Genomic DNA, 6570 nt, shown 5'->3' with positions numbered 1-6570 from the left:
ACTCAGATACTACTAGGGAAGTGAGGTCCAGGACCATGTGGCTGCACACCACCTCAGCAGACCAACACCCTCTGGGGTTAAAGTAACTATTGGGGTTGAAAGAGAGGAAAAGGAAGGAAGGTGAATACAGTCCTAGTGGCCAAAGAAGGAGACTCAGAGAACAAGCCAGCAGGCAGGACTATTGCATAACTTGTGGAGGCTGAGCGAAAAATAAAAATGCAGGGTACCTTGTTCAAAAAGTAGAGTAAAAATGCCATTAAAGGTAATAAAATACTAAACTTGTTCCTTTCTCTGTGATCGCTCTCTTGACTTGTTCTAGTTCTTTTATTTTCTGTTTAATGTATGCTTCCTTGCCGTGGGAATACGCGCCGGAAAGTGCAGACCTTGGCAGGCACCCAGGGACCCCACCTGCACCCATGACAGATGCGCCTTAACAGGGAAGTCAATTTCCCTTTCCCACCACTGCCACCCAACACATTGTGGACAGAGGGGCCTCTCGCCTAGAGATTGGAGCCTCCGCAGCTGGACATGCTGGGTTCCTGGATGCCAGAAGATGGGAGACAGGATCACCATTGCTGAGTGGCCAGCTGGGACAGAGATGTTGATGCCATTTCTTGCCCTGAAACACGGCCGGACATGCGCTGCTGACCCCAACCCAGCCCAGGTCCTTGCCCAGGCCCCACAGAGATCAAACAGGAAAGGAGAAATGAGAGTCTTATCCAAGTGGCTGCCATAGGCCGAGGGCATCAGCAGTCATGGGGCAGGGGCAGATAGAGGATACTGGCAGAGGCCGAGGACATCGGAGAGCAGATGGCAAGGAGCTGGGAGCTGGCCCCAGGGCTCCTTCCAAAGAGGTAGACCGTGTGTGAGCCAGGCTCTAAGTCTCAACTGCATGCTCCATTGTCCCATCTAACTTCACTTACAAGGAATAAATCCACAGATATCATTCTTCAGAATTTCAAGACTGGAGAGCAGAGCACTAAACTCCAAGGGTGGGACCTTTCTGAATGTATGTGACCACATTGATGGCAAGCCGGTGAAGCCTGCCTGATAGCAAATGTCTAAAGGGAAAGCCAGGGGCTACGTCTTCTGGCTCCTGAGAGCACAGTGAGGAGTGGAGCGCAGGGGTTCATTCTAGTGGGTGACCCTCATGGCTAAAACACCTCCAAACACACTGTCTAATCTCTGTGTAGACATATAATGTGCTGTGATTTCTATTGCAGATCAACTTTCTGGAGTTTCTATAAGCCAAGGATTATAAAAGAAAAGGAAAAGAAGCTGGAAAGATAGAAAAGCATTCAGTTTAGAGATTTAAAATAAAAATAATGAAGAAAGCGAAAGAAGAGTAAACACAGAGTCTTCACTGGGAAAAGTAATACTTATTTGAATCATGGTTTTCTGGCTGTTCAAAAGATGCCATATTTTATTCAGATTTGTATAACTAGGTGGTATGATGTGCAGCTGCTTACAAGATGAGAAGTCTGTAAAATGGGAGACATCCTTAACATTTGTTGAGTGCAGTCTGTGTGCTGGGAGCTTTATAACCATTATATTTGGTTTTCACCCACATGCAATTTAAAGCAGACATTGTCCTCATTTCGCAGATAAAGAAATAGAGTTCAAATTATTCCAGGTCAATTATTCTAGTCAACAGCATATAGCTAGTAAGTGGAATGGCAGGGGAGGAAGCAGGGCACACAAAATACATTTTATACTTAGATTTTCTTCAAAGAGCACATAGAAGTTGCATAGTCAGAAAAAAATATTAAGAAAAGGGAGAATGAATAATACTCATCTATTTCTACCATGCCAGCCCTGGTGGTCTAGTGGTTAAGATTAGGCATTCTCACCCATATGTCCCAGGTTTGTTTCCAGGTTAGGGAAACAAATCATTCATCTGTCAGTTATCATGCTGTGGCAGCTGTGTTTTGCTGTGATGCTTAAGCTCTGCCACTGGTATTTCAAACACCAGCAGAGTCACCCGTGGTAGACAGGTTTCAGCGGAGATTCTGGACTAGACTGACTAGGAAAAAGGACTCTGCCACCCACTTCCTAAAAAATTGGCCATGTAAACCCTATGAATAGCATTGTCTTATATAGCGTCACAACGTGAAAGGATGGCGCAAAAAGACTGGGTAGGGTCCTGATCTGCTGTACACAGGGGCACTAGGAGTCAGAATCTGCTCGACAGCACTAACAACAAATTTCTACCGGAGAAGTTAGGTTTATGAAGAAACATAGCAGGTAATATTCAAACTTAATCATCAGACTGCTGTTGTATTATTCATTATTCCTTTTTTCCCCTCACAAATCACTGAAGAGAATATTTTGGGAAGAAAATAAATCTCTGTTACACCAATATATTTTTATCTTATATAGTTATAGATGCTAAATGAGAGTATAGCTCATAGCAGGAAGTGAAAGTAGAACAATTATATTTTTCTTTGCAAATGTGTTCTACACATATGTTTTAATGAGCATTCTACAAAGCTCACAACTTCGAATTCTGAAAGCGCTTTAATTTGTAATTTACCTATATTTGGATTTTCCCCAAGGAATTTGTCCCATTTTAAAGAATTTGATTAGCACTCTTTGACTTCTGAGTTTCTCTACCTAAAATTATTTAGAGATCTTTAGAGTGTGCATGTTTGTGTGTAATTCAGAAATGTTTAATAATCCTTGTCAAATTGAGAATATTTTAATTCTATTTTTTTAAAGAAAACAAGTCCATTTTGAAAAGTTCCTCCTAAGTTACAATTCTGAAGAGATGGCATATTGGTTCAATTAAAGCAAAACCGTTTGAAGACATATATTATAATATATTTGAGCTGAAATCTCAAACCATGAAAATTTATTGAAAAGGTTTTATTAATTTCAAAATACTTAAAAATCTGTAGTTTGCTTAAAATTCCAAATGGAGAATTTTGAAGGAGAGTACATTTTTACAAACAAAATCTCTCCATATATTTTCCAAAATTCTGAAAAAAAAATTGTCTTAAAAATATTTCAAAGCTACTAGGGCAATTGGTCAAAACGTTTTTACCTCATGTAAGACATATTAACACACTTAAAAATCCTAATTCTCAGAAGAAAAGTCAAATCTCTGATTTATTGAATGCAAAATTTTAGCTAATGTATTTCTATTATTAATATTGTAGGAAATGAAAATTTTTTCCTATTAGTGAGAAAAACCAAATCATCATCAATAAGTTAGTATACTAAATCTGGGGTGTTTACCACTCTTTTTATCACTTTGCTAGAATAATTCCGGGTATGGTGCTATCTGAGTTCAATACCAATTCTAAAAACATTAATTTGATTCATGTTTTAGGCATAATAATAAAGACATATAAGAAATTGGAGTTATGTTCCTTTTAACAGTTATTAATTAAAGCCCATATAATTTAATATCTAAGTAATATGGAATGATAGTTCTAAACCACTATCTGTTGTCTCTTACTGAAAGCGTATCATCAGGGTTCCTGAATAAATAGCCATGATGGAAAGGGAATCCTTGTGGCAGAAATTAAGAAATAAAGTACAAGAAGGATTAACCTCCAGCCTCTGTGCTTTTATCTCTAGCATGCCTCAAAACCAAAGAGAGAATGCCTAACCATTAAAAAAGATTAAAGGTGTTAATTAGACTAAGAGATAGAAACCTACCGCCCTTATGTCAGGCAAACTAGACTGAATTTTCTAATGGATTAAAACACACACACACACACACACGCAGAGGAAGAAGTTTGTCTCTACTGAAATTTCATTGATGATGGTCTCAAATGTGTATTTGTAAACGATTTTTGTTGAAACTGATTAAAAATTTTGGACAACGTTTTTATAGGCACTGTCATTACCACTATTTCTACTGAAATTGTTTTAACATTCAAAGCTAAAATATAACAAAAGGGGCTTAGAAGAGCAACCAAACTTCCTAACAATCAATTTCAGAATTGCCAATTCTCACATCTCCTTCAACTGAGCCCATTATAAAGTTAGTGTCAGATTATGTAGAGATTCTTTTATTTTTCTTTCAGGAGAACAGAGAATGTGTTTGTCACGTAAGTAAACTGTGTGATATGTCAAGATGGATTTGAAGTCTTTTAATGTTAGTTGTCAGAAGAAGGGAAAATTATTGTCCACGACAATAATTACCTTAAAGTAAGTCAGTTTCTATCTCATCTCTTTCTATTTGATTGTTTTAAAATTTATACATTTCCCATTGTTAAAATATAGGGAAAACACACATATGATTCATCTAGCATACAACACATGCTTATAATGTGAACGTGTTTACACACATGTCTACATATATATGTATAAATATATACATTTCCATGTCTATACATATCCTTGTATGTAGATACATCTGTGTGCATGTGTGTGTATGTTTGTATGCGCACACACATATGTACATATGCACACATATTTCAGCTTCTATTACATAAAGATGTTCTCTATTTTCTCTCTCTCAATTGTTAAATATTTTCATTTCACCATACTTTAAAAGTGATGTGAAAGATGATGAGGCTAGAAATCAAAATGAGCTATATGAAATAATAGCAATTTAAGCATTTTTTTAGACAATTGCTGAAAGATTGAAACCATGACTTTAAAGGAACACTTTGAGCACGTAGTAAGAGCTAATGAAAGATCCAAGTAACAATTTTATATAAAGATGCCATATACACATGACATATATGTATATATATATACATATTTATGTGTGTGTGTATATATATGTATATGTATTTATGTGTATGTGCTGCTCCCTTAGAGGGAAGTGATCACATTAGATGAGTTCAGGGCCCATCTTGGAGACTGCCTCCTGTCCATCAAGCCCCAGAAGTCAGAGGGACTTCAGCTTAATTTGCAGCAGAATGTGGATGATGCAATGACAGTGCTGCCTGAACTGGCCACAGGTCAGGATGTCAACGTATGATTCACAGGTGTCTCTGATTCTGAGTACACATTTGAGTGCGGTATCTTCGACCTACGAGGCTTACCTCTGTATCCTGGCTGGCTTGTTGATCCACAGAATCTGAGACTGTGAGTGTAGTTGGGAAACTGAATTTCAATGAGCTGGTAGAGAAGACTATCTCCTGCAAGCACTCCAGCGACACCAACCTTGTGACAGAGGCCTGATTGCAGACCACCGCAGCACAGCTGAGCTACTGTGGTCTGTTTGAGCTAATGGCAGGTGCCAAGAAGGGTGAACTTAGTGTCTTTTTCTGAAACAACCACTTTAGCATCATGCCTAAGCACAAGAGTTACTTATACCTATTGATCGCTGACCAGGGCTTTCTACAGGAGGAGCAAGTGATGTGGGAGAGCCTGCACACTGTGGATGGAGACAGCTGCTTTTGTGACTCTGGCTTTCAACTAAATCATGGACAAGAGGCGTGGAGCAGAAGGTGGGAGTGGCTCCCCAGAAAAGCAGTGGCAAGAAGACCAGGACTACCTAATCCCCTTATTCTTGCAGCAGCAGCAGCAGCAGCCACAAGGCATGTTGGGTCTTAGGGACTTGACACTTCAGCAAAAAGAGTACTAATGGCAACAAGCATTCCAGACTGTGCCAACGTGGCTCCATTGTCGCAGGGGAGAGGACCTGTGTGTGGATGCCCAGCCATGGATCATCAGCAGAGGCCGAAGCAAGAGTCAGACTGTGTCCTCCCGTAGCCCTGCCCAGTGCGAAGCTGCCCCATCGCTTCTTTCAGAGGCTATGACCATTTTGCTTTCTCTCCCAGCTCAACCCCTGAGATAGGCAGGGTAATTTATTGATGGACTGTTGGGGATAAGAGCAGGCAGTAAAAGCCAAGGTCACACTGAGTAACATCCTTGCCCTCGTGTGCTGCTGCCTTCTCTTTCTCCTAATCATCCAGGGCAGCACTGGGGTTGTTGGGGTGGGGATTTCTGATTCTCAACCCTCTTTCCCCAGAGTAGTCACACTAATATACAGACTCAGACTTCGAGTGAGGTCCCTGTCTAGAATGCTTCTTGCTTACTTCTCACCACTGACGGGCTGGGTCCTCCTGGCTCTCCCACAGGCCTGTCTCTGTTTGTTTCAGGGTTTGATTTGGGCTTCTATCTTCATTATTTGTAATGTCTTCCTAGGGGTCTGGAAATAAAACTTCCTTCCTAAGGAAAAAACAAAACTATATATAAGGTAAAACTAAGATATATACATATATATATATATATATATAAACCTTGATGTTTATTTATTTTCAAGCAAGTTATTGAAAGTTTCACTGGAAGAAACATATTACTAGTTTATTCATTAGTTATCATAATATTAAAAATTATAATAGCTAGTTTATTCATTAATATCTAGGGCATTATTGCCTGACAACAAAGTATAATATATTTATAGCTTCTGATTTATTATTAAAGGCTTTCACTTTTTTGATCAACTTTTACTACATATCAAACTTTTCTATAAATTGCCAAAATTCCAAGTCATTACAAGCCAACTTATAGATATTATTCAACAACTCAAGTTTGTATTTCTTCATCTTAAATAATACTTAATCTTAAATAACACTATTTACTGAGCTATTTCTGTATAAGTCC

The 6570-nt window shown here is 38.9% G+C and overlaps 1 pseudogene; it reads left to right on the top strand.

The window, feature by feature from the left end:
* The first annotated feature begins 755 nt into the window (after positions 1 to 755).
* On the top strand, positions 756 to 5676 carry LOC106834327 (ubiquitin carboxyl-terminal hydrolase MINDY-1 pseudogene; annotated as a pseudogene).
* The last annotated feature ends 894 nt before the right edge of the window (positions 5677 to 6570 follow it).

This window comes from Equus asinus, chromosome 12, assembly GCF_041296235.1.
Source record: "Equus asinus isolate D_3611 breed Donkey chromosome 12, EquAss-T2T_v2, whole genome shotgun sequence".
Taxonomy (NCBI): Eukaryota; Metazoa; Chordata; class Mammalia; order Perissodactyla; family Equidae; genus Equus; species Equus asinus.
This window is presented reverse-complemented; position numbering and strand designations above follow the sequence as displayed.